Source organism: Humulus lupulus, chromosome 2, assembly GCF_963169125.1.
Source record: "Humulus lupulus chromosome 2, drHumLupu1.1, whole genome shotgun sequence".
Taxonomy (NCBI): domain Eukaryota; kingdom Viridiplantae; phylum Streptophyta; class Magnoliopsida; order Rosales; family Cannabaceae; genus Humulus; species Humulus lupulus.
This window is the reverse complement of record NC_084794.1, coordinates 257,367,135-257,379,951: the sequence shown is the minus strand read 5'-3', so window position 1 is coordinate 257,379,951 and position 12,817 is coordinate 257,367,135. Positions and strand designations below refer to the sequence as shown.

The window sequence follows — 12,817 nt, the reverse complement described above, 5'->3', positions numbered from 1 at the left end:
GAAATTTGTGTTTGTCTTGTGAACTTCATTAAGATGGAAGTTCACCTGTTACTAAGTAGTTCACAATGAGAGCATACCATGGTAACTTAGTAACAGAAATCAATTGTTCATTGGGGAAATCATCATGAATAGGTGGACCATTAGCGGGATCGCTGAATTCAATTCGGGACAAGTGGTCTGCGATGACATTTTCAACACATTTCTTGTCTTTGATCGTTATATCAAATTCTTGCAAGAGAAGGATCCACCGTATTAATCGCGCCTTAGCATCCTTTTTGGAAAGGAGATACTTAAGGGCGGAGTGATCTGTGAAGATCGTAATAGGTGATCCAACCAAATAAGATCGAAATTTGTCAAGGGCAAAGACGACGACAAGCAACTCTTTTTCAGTAGTGGAATAGTTCATTTGTGCACTATTGAGAGTTCGGCTTGCATAATAGACAACAAAGGGTTTCCCCTCCCTTCGTTGTCCTAGCACAACTCCCACAACAAATTTGTTGGCATCACACATGATCTCAAAAGGAAGACTCCAATCGGGTGAATGAATGATAGGAGAGAAAGTGAGTGAATTTACAAGCGTTCGGAATGATTCCTCACACTGAGTGTCCACTCAAAAGAGACATCGTTGGCTAGGAGGTTGCTTAGCAGACGAGCAATCATTGAAATTTTTTGTATGAATCTCCTATAGAAACCAACATGACCAAGGAATGACCTAACGTCTTTGACAGTCTTAGGAGTAGGCAGGTTAGAGATAGGGTCGACTTTGGATTGATCAACCTCTATTCCTTTTTCAGAAACAATGTGGCCTAAGACTATGCCAGAAGATACCATGAAGTGGAATTTCTCCCAATTGTGCACAAGTCCTTTCTCAATACACCGTTTTAAAACAACTTCAAGATGAAGAAGACACGTGTCAAAGGAATTTCCAAAAATGGTTAGGTCATCCATGAATACTTTCATTGATTTTTCAATCATGTCACTAAAGATGCTCATCATGCATCTTTGGAATTTAGCTGGTGCATTACACAAACCAAATGATATACGCCGGAAAGAAAAAGTTCCAAAGGGATAAGTGAAAGTGGTCTTATCTTAATCCTCTAATGCAATCTCAATTTAATAATAGTCAGAATAGCCATCAAGAAAACAATAGAATGGATGACCAGCTACACGTTCAAGGATTTGATCAATGAATGGGAGTGAAAAATGATCTTTCCGAGAGGTGGCATTTAATTTTCTATAATCAATGCACATGCGCCACCCTGTCACAGTTTTTGTGGGGACAAGGACCCTTTTTTCATTTTTGATCACAGTGACACCAGATTTCTTGGGCGACTTGAGTTGGACTGACCCATTTGCTATCAGCTACTGGGTAAATAATACCAGTGTCTAGCAATTTCAAAACTTCATTTTTTACAACTTCTTTCATTGTGGGGTTCAGTCGCCTTAGAGGGTCTCTTCGAGGGATAGCCTCGTCCTCCAGATTGATTTGATGGGAGAAAATTAAAGGGCTAATACATTTGATATCAACAAGCATCCAACCTATCACAAATTTATGCGTTCGCAGTAGGTCGAGTAACTGCAATTCTTGAGAATTTTGAAGGGTGGACGAGATGATAACTGGAAAGGTGTCACCATCTCCCAAGAAGACATGTTTCAAACGCTCGAGAAGTTGGGTCAATTGAACAATTGGAACCTCTTCGGCTGAAGTTTTCGACTGTGCCCTCTCACGAGGTAGCTCTTCAAAGCGAGGTTGCCAAAGCTGAGTCATTCTATTGCGTGAGTCTATGTGATTTGATATTACAAGAGTAGACTCAATAGAACTGGGATTTTCATTTTGAGACAAAAGGAGGAGTTCATCAAGATTATCGAAGTTACTTCGCAATTGAACCTCCTCCGGAATTAAAGAGTCAATCATGAATGTTTGATAGCATTCATCATCTTCGAGGGATTGTTTCTCAATGTGGAAGATATTGACTTCAAGAGTCATGTTTCCAAATGATATCTTCATTAGACCATTTTGACAATTGATCAAAGCATTTGCAGTAGCCAGGAATGGTCTTCTGAGGATAATAAGAATTTTAGACTCCATGTTTACCATAGATTGGGTATCAAGAATAAGAAAATCCACAGGGTAATAGAATTTTTCAATTTGAACTAAAACATCCTCAACAATACCCCTAGGATTTTTGGTGGAGCGGTCAGCAAGCTGTAGCACAATAGATGTTGGCTTCATTTCTCCAAGACTGAGTTGCGAGTATACAAAGTAATGCATGAGATTTACACTCGTGCCAAGATCAAGGAAGGCTTGGCTGACTTCATGGGTCCCAATTTGGAAAGAAATGGTGGGACAACAAGGGTCTTTGTATTTTGGCGATGCCTTTTGTTCAATCACCGCACTCACTTGCCCAGTCAAGAAAGCAGGCTTCTTGACATGGTGCTTCCTTTTTGCAGTGCATAGATCCTTGATGGTTTTGGCATAAGTCGACACTTGTTTTATGATGTGAAGCAAAGGAAGATTAATCTTCACTTGTGTCACATGCTCAAGGATTTCAACTCGATTATCAGGAAGTTTCCCAACAGGTTTCAAAGCCTGGGGAAATGGTACTTTTGGAGTGGCATTGAGTGGTGGATTTTCGGGAATAACTTTTGGAGTACTGGGAGAGTTGGATTTTATGGGTGGGTCTTGCAAAGGTTTACCGCTTCTTGTCGTGATGGCATTTACTTCCTTGACATTTTGATCATTAGAATTTGAAGATTGGGCCATGTGTTGGCCTTGCACATTGAATTTTGGTTGGGAAGGAAGTTTTCCTTTTTCGGAATGGCCAAGGATTCAGTCAATTTTGAGAATTGACATTTCATTTCCTTGATTTCTTCCATCATTTGGCGATTTAGTTTGGATTGTTCCTCTATGAATGCATGAAGGGTATTCTCATGAGAATTTCATTGTGGATGAGCATTGTATTGAGGTGCAGAATACGCCTTTGATGGTTGAGCTTGTTGCTCATTTATCCATTGGCTTCCAGACGATTGAGCTTGGTTGGAATCTCTCTAACTGAAATTTGGGTGGTTTCTCCAACCAGGCTTGTACGTATGGGAGAATGGCTTGTTATATTCCCCTAAGGCATTGCATTGCTCCTGATAACCCCCCCCCCCCCCCTCCCCCCTTATTTCATTAAAAGCTAAGCAGTCCTTAGCTAAGTGCTCCGTCCCTCCACAAACAAAGCAAGGTTCTTGCAGTTCCGCTTGAGCAATCATGTGCAGTTTTTAGCCATTTTTCGTCATTAAGACTTCAAACTGCTTTTTCAAAGCTACGATTTGGGCCTTAACACTATCCTCTTCTCGAAGTTGATAGATCCCAGATGGTTTGTGTTGGTTGGTGCTATCAGTAGCACTCTGACCAGTCCAAGTGTTAGACTTTTTCGCAGTTTCTTCGAGATATTCAAGAGCATCGTCTGGCTCTTTTTTGAGGAATTCATCATTGCATATCATTTCTACAAACTGGCGCTCACAATTCGTGTGGCCTTCATGGAAGTAACTGACCAAACGCCAGTTCTCATAGCCATGGTGCGGGCACTGATTTAACAGATCTTTGAATCTTTCCCAGACTTGATAGAACGTTTCATTGTCCTTTTGGGAAAATGTGGAAATCTGTCATTTTAGACTGTTGGTCTTATGGCTGGGGAAGTGTTTTAGAAAGAAGGATTTGGTCATCTTCTCCCATGTTCCAATAGACCTAGGTCTCAAAGAGTATAACCAGCTTTTGGCTTTGTCCTTCAAGGAGAAATGGAAGAACTTTAGTCGCACAGAATCAGTATTTTCAACTCAGTTATAGAACGTAACTACTACCTCCTCGAATTCTCTAATATGCACGTATGGGCTTTCGTTTTCCATTCCATGAAATGTGGGCAAGAGTTGAATCATGCTAGGTTTAAAGTCTAATGTGGGCATATTAGGAGGGAAGATAATGCATGAAGGCGTGGAAGTGCGAGTAGGATGGAGGTAGTCATTGAGAGTTCTTGGTTGGATTTCATCATTGCGAGCCATTGCGAATGAATTATTATCAGCTAAAGTTTTTGGAGAAGCAGGATTGGTGGAAGGAGTTCCATAAGGATTGGCAGATGAATTGGAATAAGTGTTACTGGAAGTTTCGTGATGATTCATCCACTCTTGGAAATCAAAATTAGATTTTCTTTTATGTTTTTATGTTTTTATTTGATTTTTTTTAATTTTTTTTGTTATACTTGTTCCCAGGTAGATTTGGAGGTTTGGGGGTGATCTCCAACGCCTTACTAGAACTCCCCGAGGTTACTGAGTAAGTATGGTAGATCAAAAGTTAACCTTTTCGACCAACAACCTTTAAGTAGAGTGAAATTGCTTATTTTGACAGAACAAGTTTGGTTTTCTTATAGTAATAAGTTCAACAATGTAATAGTGCAAATGTATATGCTCGAAATGTTCCTAGGCCGATTGGGAATGTTGCCAAGGTACCGCTTTGGACCCACACTTGCCTAGATAGAACTCCCCGAGGTTCCCAGGTAAGTGTGGAGGGTATCGCTATCATAAACCTTATTTAACAACAAATCTTTCTAGACAGAACAATATCGGTTTCTACCATTTGCAATATTACACAATTGTTCTCAATACTAAGTGTTTTATGATTGAAATTTTATGAATAGTTTTATGCAATTTTGTGTTTTTTTGTTTTGGAAAACCTAAATTCTAAGGAAAACTAAGGCAAAGAAAAAGAAAAGCCTAAACTAAGGAACCTAAAGCAACAAAATAATCAACACAAAAATAAAATAAAGAAAAGAGAATTGAAGTGAAGATAAAATAGCAAGCTTAAAATAGGAAAGAAATTAAGAAAGAGAAATGGAATAAAAATTAACTAAAAAGAAAAAAAAATTATATATATTTATATGATTCTTTTTTTAACCAAAAGAAAGGAAAAGAAAAAAATAAAAAATAATACATATATTTTTGTACGTTTTTTTTTTACTTTTTTTTGTTTTTTTTTTTATATATATATGAATATTTATATATCTATTTTTTTTGTATTACCGAAAAAGAAAAGGGAGAAAGAAAAAGAAGAAATATATATTTATAAATAACTAAAAAAAATTTGTTTTTATTTTTTTTTATAATAATCAAATTAACTAAAAATTACTAAATAAAAAAAATGCAACCCACAAATACAAGAACACTACGCTAACACAATATTCATACTAACAAAAATACAAATAAAGTTACAAACATTTTGGTAAAAATTTCACTAAAACTTTTGAAAACTACCTCCCCGACAACGGCGCCAAAATTTGTTTAATGCCCAAAATGTGACTACCACTAAGCGGTAGTTGTAGTAAAATCGGGAGGTCGATCCACAAGGAGGTAACCTAAAACCAAAAGATTAGTAGAAAATAACACAAAGAGTAAAAATAAAAAGAGATTTGAGATTTTGGTGTTGTCTTTTTGATGAAATGATAAAATGAGACAAGTGAAATAAAAGTAGGGTGTAATCAAAAGTTTGAGAAATAGAAAGGTTTCAAGAATCATCCATATGCTTGTTTGGTTACTTAGTTACTTGATTTACAAAAATACACAAGCAAATAGTTCACATCCCAACATTTACTTAGAAAATCTAACATTAAAGTCCATATTCTTTTCTAACAAAAGTTCATTTGAATTGTAAAGTTCTTTACTTTAGGAGCACAATGTTAATCTTATGAAAAATCTAAAAATGACAAAATACCCAAGAGCAATAATGCAATAGAAGATTAGACATAAAATTATGTATCAATATTACTTTTACTAATTAGAAGCACATAGAAAGAGCATGACTAATCCTATATACTATTAGTGCAAGTAAATATAGATAACAAAATAGAGATGAGGATGAAAGAACATAAATAACTCAAATACATTATATTAAGAACATAGTAAATCAAAGTAGCAAAATAACATCCATAGCATAGGGAATCATCCCTAACCTTCCTAGGAATATTAGTTCATTATGCTCATGATTCTCACAAAATTCTAAGAAGAAAATATGAGAAGAAAGTGAGTAGAAATTTTGCTATAGTTTCTTTACTCTCAAAATTACATTCCATGTGAAAAAAAGAGTTCCTATTTATAGAGGGAGAAAATGACTAAAAATAAATTAAACAACAAATGGGGGTTACACAATAAATCTGAAATATTAATAATAAAATATGATTTTGAAAAATGAAATCTTATTATTAATATTAACCTAGCTATTTTGGTGAATGGTCAATTTTATCTTTTTCTAAAACACCACAAAAAATAAGCTTTGAAGCTCAAAATAGGAATGTGCAAGGCCCAATACCCACAAAACATGGGCTAAAAGGTGGCTTGTGGCAGAGGTGGGTTTGACCCATTCCCAGCCAATGGGAGTGCACCACGTGGGTGCTGGCTGGGGGAAGAGAAGGCCGAACCGGGTTAGCAGGCGGGGCTTCGAGTCATTCGCGGGTCGCCAGGCTGGGGCTGCTGGGCTTTGGGTGCTGTGTGGCGCACTGTGATAGCGCCACTTGGCAGGCGGACCTGATGTTTTGGGCCGAATTCTTAGGCTCACGCATGGGACTGCCTGAAAAAAGAGAAGTTAACTACAATAATATCATTTTTCAAGTTTAATTCTTTTCTTTACTTTTTTTTCTTTCTTTCAATTAGGCTCAAATGCATTATAATTCATCTAAAATATTTGTAAATTAAATTAAAACTAATATTTTCTATTTAAATAATATATCACAATAAATTCAAGAAAACATTATTTAAAACTTAATTTAATTTGAACTTAAGCGTGATAAAATGACATATTTTGAGCACTAATCAGGCATATATGTGATATATGTGTGAGACCACATTAATATGTGAACATATTTGGGTTACTCGGCACGAGAAGATCTTGGGGAGCAACCTAGTGGAAAAGTCACAACGGGACCCATACTTGACTCGGTGTGAGTCAAGGGGTATATTGGGTATTTAATACATTACCGGGTTATTAGGTAATGGGAATGAATATTTTATCATATATTAGGAGTTAATGAGATCAGGAGGGAATTCTTGGGATTTTGACTATTTTACCCTAGGGGCGTTTTTGGGACCCGAGCATCGGGATTTGTTTGAGATTACTTAAGCTTGAAGTAACCTGTCAGAAATAAAAAGAAAGTTCAGTCACGTTCTCTCTCTCCTCCGTTCTCTTTTGGCATTCGTGAGCATTTTCGAAGGAAACTCGAGTTTTAGAACTCGGATTCACGTATGGTTAGAGTCATAACGATTCTAGGGAAGATTAGAAGCGTGGTAGCCAAAGGATTTAGCTGGGAAACAACTTAATCAAAGTTTATCGCTAGGGGCTCAGAATCATGATCGTGCTCAAGGGTCATTTATTGGTAACCTGTGCTTGGACCAAAGGTAAGAAAACTGCACCCGGTATGTGATACATGCGATTATGGCGTGGCCTGAATGTTGGATATAGAATTGATCAGAGCTTGAGTCTCTGTAAATGTGCATGATTATTATTATGCTTTTGATTCTGAATGGTTGAACAGGAACTTATATAGGGCATGAACGCCTGAGTATGTGCATTATTATGATTATGCTTATGATTGTTGATTAAGCATGATGAATGCTTTATATCGGGATATTTGACATATGATATAAGCATGCTTGCATTATCTTATTGAGAAAAGCATTGACTTATCAGTCAGGGTTGGCAATAGCGCACTGAGTGCTAGTCGTATTGGTTAGGCTAACCAGAAGTGCCATGTACGCTTATACAGAGGATAAGACTATCGAATCCTGGGTGACTTATTAGTCCCATATCCTAGCATTGACTTATCAGTCAAGAACAACCTTAGCACATTGAGTGCTGGTCTTCACATTATACACTTATACAGAGGATAAGACTAAGGGATCTGGGGTGACTTATTAGTCCCATATCCTAGCAATGACTTATTAGTCAAGAACGACCTTAGCACATGGAGTGCTGGTCAGAGCCAGGTACGCTTATACAGAGGATAAGGGCTAAGGGACCCGGGGTGACTTATTAGTCCCATATCCTAGCATTGACTTATTAGTCAAGGATGGAATTAACAGTCTGAGTGCTCGTCGTAAGCCATTAACTTATTAGTCAAGCAAGGAGATAGCGCGCTAAGCGCTGGTCCATAAAATTTAGCCTAACTAGGAGTGCATCATACGCTTGATCGATCTATTGGTCAGAGAAAACTTAGCACCGAGTACGCTAGATCAGCTCCAAAGCTGGTTATACCGATGACAGGGCAAGGGACCCCAGGTTGACTCTATGGTCATCTTATTAGGGCTGCAAGCCCCAGAATGATTTCATAATCATTTATTTGTACCTGTATGCATGCATGAGTAGGTTTATTACTGATAGGTATGCTTATTATGATTTGGTAACATGTTATTAACTACTTATGAGCATGTTTAAGTTTTCTTGCTGAGCCTCAGCTCACAAGTGCTATGTGGTGCAGGGAAAGGGAAAAGAAAGCTGGACCATCCTTAAGTTGGAGAGCTTAGGTGACGATGTGTACATATGTGCTGCTCGACCACCACGGCCGAAGGTTTAAAGAGGAACTAGGGTCAAACCCTATTTTGCTGATTAGGTCGGCAAGTTGTAACTCTTTTATTGTAATTAACCTTTTAAATATATTTTGGGATCCCATGTATACCATAAACATTTTAGTGAAACGTGTGTATCTTTGACAAATTTTTTTAACCCTAATATGTAAATCACGTTTAGTTACACGATTATGGCCAAATTACTCATTTAGCGAGTTTAGCACTATTTAAAATACAAAGTGTAATGGTGCCTAGGTAGTAAGGCGTTACAAAATATGAACCTTGTCTGCTTGGTAAGCAATTGAAAGTTACCCACAAAGATATTTCTGATGTTAATACCACCAAGATTCTTGAATTACTCCACATGGATCTGATGGGTCCTATTCAGGTTGAAAGTTTGAATGGTAAGAGATATGTTTTTGTCTGTGTTGATGATTTCTCTCGTTTCACATGGGTTGATTTTTTAAGAGAAAAATCAGATACTTTTGATGCTTTTAAGTCTCTTTGTTTGAAACTAAAAGTTGAAAAAGACTACAATATTGGAAAAATAGTTCGAATTAGGAGTGATCATGGGAAAGAATTTGAAAATGTTGTTTAAGATCAGTTTTATAAGTCTACAGGTATTTCTCATGAATTCTCTGCTCCTAAAACTCCTTAGAAAAATGGAGTTGTGGAAAGAAAGAACTGTAATTTGTAGGAGATGGCTAGGGTGATGTTAAATAGCAAAAAAATTTCCAAGCGATTATGGGCGGAAGCTATCAACACAGCTTGTTATATCATAAACAGAGTGTTTCTTCATCTAGGTACTCTTAAGACCTCTTATGAGATCTGGAAAGGTAAGAAACCCAATGTAATTCATTTTCATGTGTTTGGTTGTGCTTGCTATATTCTAAGAGATCGTGAAAACACTGGAAAGTTTGATGCTACGAGTGATGCTGGTGTTTTTATTGGATATTCTATTAACAGTCGGGCATATCGTGTGTATAACATGAGAACCCAAACATTAATGGAGTCTGGTAATGTTGTTGTTGATGATTTCAAAGATTTTTATGAGTTTTCTACAGAAATTCAGATAGAAGACATGTCGGAAAAATCTCATGCACTAACAGAAGATTTGATTGCTGTTTAATGCTCAAAACGTGCATCCACTAAGAGGTGGTTGTAGTATAGATCGAGCGGTCGATTCCACAAGAAGGCAAAGAATTAAAGTTAATCAATAAATAAAGTTTAGTGATAAATAATATGAGGAAAATAGAACAAGTGATATTTTTGTTGTTTTTGAGATTTAAATATTAGAAATAAAGATAAACTAAAATGTGATGTAACAATAGGTAACAAGTAGGAAGGATCAAGAGTCACCAATATGCATACTTATTTATTTGGATCTTTGATTCACAAAATTTACACAAAGGGGTAGTTCACATCTCAACTATTCATTTGGAAGATTTAACATTGAAGCACAAATATATTTCACAAAAATGTATTCAAGTAATAGCTATTCTTTACCATGAAAGGATGAGATAAATCTTATGAGAAATCTAAAAATGACATTATGCCATTGGCAATAATGCAATAGAAGATTGGACATAAAACCTAACACAAATATTACTTTTACTATTTATAAAATACATAGAAATAGCATGACTAATTCTATATAGATTTAGCAAAAGTAAATATATATATGAATGAGATGGAGAAAATGATAAAGATATTATCTATGTTGTTTTCACTAATTTGATAATACATAGAAAGTGCTTGACAAAATCTATATACTATTAGTAAACATAAATAAAGATAACAAGATGAAGAAATAGAGATGACAGAAAATAAATCACTCAAATATATAAATTTTAAGCACATGGTGAATAAAAAATACCAAACAAAGTCATAGTGCATATAGGATCATCCTAACCTTCCTAAGAAGGTTAGCCTATTATGCTAGATATTCTCATGAAATTCTAGAGAGAAAATATGAGAAATGAGACTAAAATTTGGTAGAGTTTTGCTACCTAAAAATTACATGGTAAATGTGAAAGAATAGTCCCTATTTATAGAGGGAGAAAATGACTAAAAAGAAATTAAACAACAATTGGGGTTTACAAAATAAATATGAAATATTAATAATAAAATATGATTTTGAAAAATTAAATATTATTATTAATATTAATCTAGATATTTGGTGAATAGTCATTTTGCCCTTTTTCTAAAACATCACAAAATGTGAGCTTTAAAGATCAAAATAGGAGGTCCAAGGCCCAAAGTGCACAAAAAATTGGGCTAGAGATGGGTGGTGGCAGCTGGTGGGTTTGACCCATTCCCAGCCAATAAGGGCATGCCACGTGTACGACTGGCTGAAGGAAAGGGGCTGCCGAACTGAGCGAGGCGTGGGTTGACTGGAGCTCACGGGTCGCCAGGGGGGTGGAGCAGCTGGACCGGGTCGCTGCTGGGCTGGGGAGAAGCTTGGGCGCAGACAAATGGCGCTTCAGGGGCGCGCCAGGTGGCGCTTTGGGGTGAAAGGATACCAGGCGGGCCTGGGGCGTTTGGGTCGAATTGTGGGCCAATTTTCTTCAAAAATGCCACAATTTCCACTATATTTTCAGTTCTAATTCTTTCCTTCTTGCTTTATTTTTTCTTTGTTTCCAAGTTCAAAAATACACTTTATTTTCTACAAAATAAATAAATTAAATTAAAATCACATATTTCCAATGTAAGAATATATCACATTAATTCCACGAAAATATTAATTAAAACTTAATTTATTTTGACAATTAAAATTAACAAATGTGCATTTTTCACCATTAATCAATTGTGCTATCATAATCTGCATCTTATGCAAAAATGTCGGATTCTGTAGCTACAACTAATGATTTTCCAGATTCTACACCAGGGAATCAAACAAATCAAACACCAAACATCATCACAGATCCAGATCAGAAAGAACCATCTTCCAGAGTACAAAGAATCACCTTACTGGCCTCATTCTTGGAAATATGGAAGAAAGCATGATCACTCGAAGAAGGTATGCAAATTTGGTTCAATTTTCGTGTTTTACTTCATCTTTTGAGCCTCAAAATGTGAAGGAAGCTTTAACGGATGAATCATGGATTCATGCAATGCAAGGGGAGTTGGATCAATTTTCTCACAATGAAGTATGGAATCTTGTTCCTAGACCGATCCGTGCCAATGTCATTGGAACAAAATGGATATTAAAAAACAAGAGTGATGAATTTGGCACCATTGTGAGGACCAAAGCAAGATTGGTGGCTCAAGGATACACACAAGTTCAAGATATTGATTTTGATGAAACATTTGCACCGGTGGCATGACTTGAATCCATAAGGTTACATCTATTTAGTGCTTGTGTTAATGGAATTAAATTGCACCAAATGGATGTTAAGTCTGCTTTTTTAAATGGCATTTTGAATGAAGAAGCTTTTGTTGAGCAACCTAAAGGGTTTGATGACCCTCATTTTCCTAACCATGTTTACAAATTAGACAAAGCATTATACGGTTTAAAACATGCTCCACAAGCTTGGTATGAGCGTTTAACTTAATTTATAATTTCACATGGTTATCGAAGAGGTAGTGTAGATAAGACCATGTTTAACAAAAACATGAATTCTGATGATGTTGTTGCTCAAATTTATGTTGATGATATAGTACTTGGTTCGACATCTAACTCTGAAGTGCAGGTTTTTGTTCAGTAAATGCAAGATGAGTTTGAAATGAACATGGTAGGTGAACTCACCTATTTTTTGGGTCTTCAGGTTAAGCAATTTGAGGATGGTACTTTTGTTTTACAAATTAAGTATGCAAAAAACTTGGTGAAAAAATTTGGGCTTGAAAATGTCAAACATACAAATACTCCAATGAGCACAACAGTAAAATTATCCAAAGGTGAACATGGAGTAAAGGTAGACCCAACACTATACCGAAGTATGATTGGTAGTTTTCTTTATCTTACTGCTAGACATCCTGATATTTGTTATATTGTTGGTGTGTGTACTCGATATCATTGAAATCCCATGGAGTCTCATATGACTGTTGTGAAAAGAATCATTCGCTATGTAAATAGCACTCTTGATTTTGGGATTTGGTTTTCTCATGATACTAATTCTAACTTGGTTTGTTTTAGTGATGCTGACTAGGCATGTAATGTTAATGATCGAAAAAGCATTAGTGGAGGATGTTTCTATCTGGGAAACAATCTTGTTTCATGGCACAGCAA

At 36.3% G+C, this 12,817-nt stretch overlaps 1 non-coding gene across 1 annotated transcript; it reads left to right on the top strand.

The window, feature by feature from the left end:
* The first annotated feature begins 3,556 nt into the window (after window positions 1–3,556).
* Window positions 3,557–3,663, top strand: LOC133820781 (small nucleolar RNA R71). Its single transcript, XR_009887180.1, has one exon. It is a non-coding gene; the product is annotated as a small nucleolar RNA R71 (small nucleolar RNA).
* The last annotated feature ends 9,154 nt before the right edge of the window (window positions 3,664–12,817 follow it).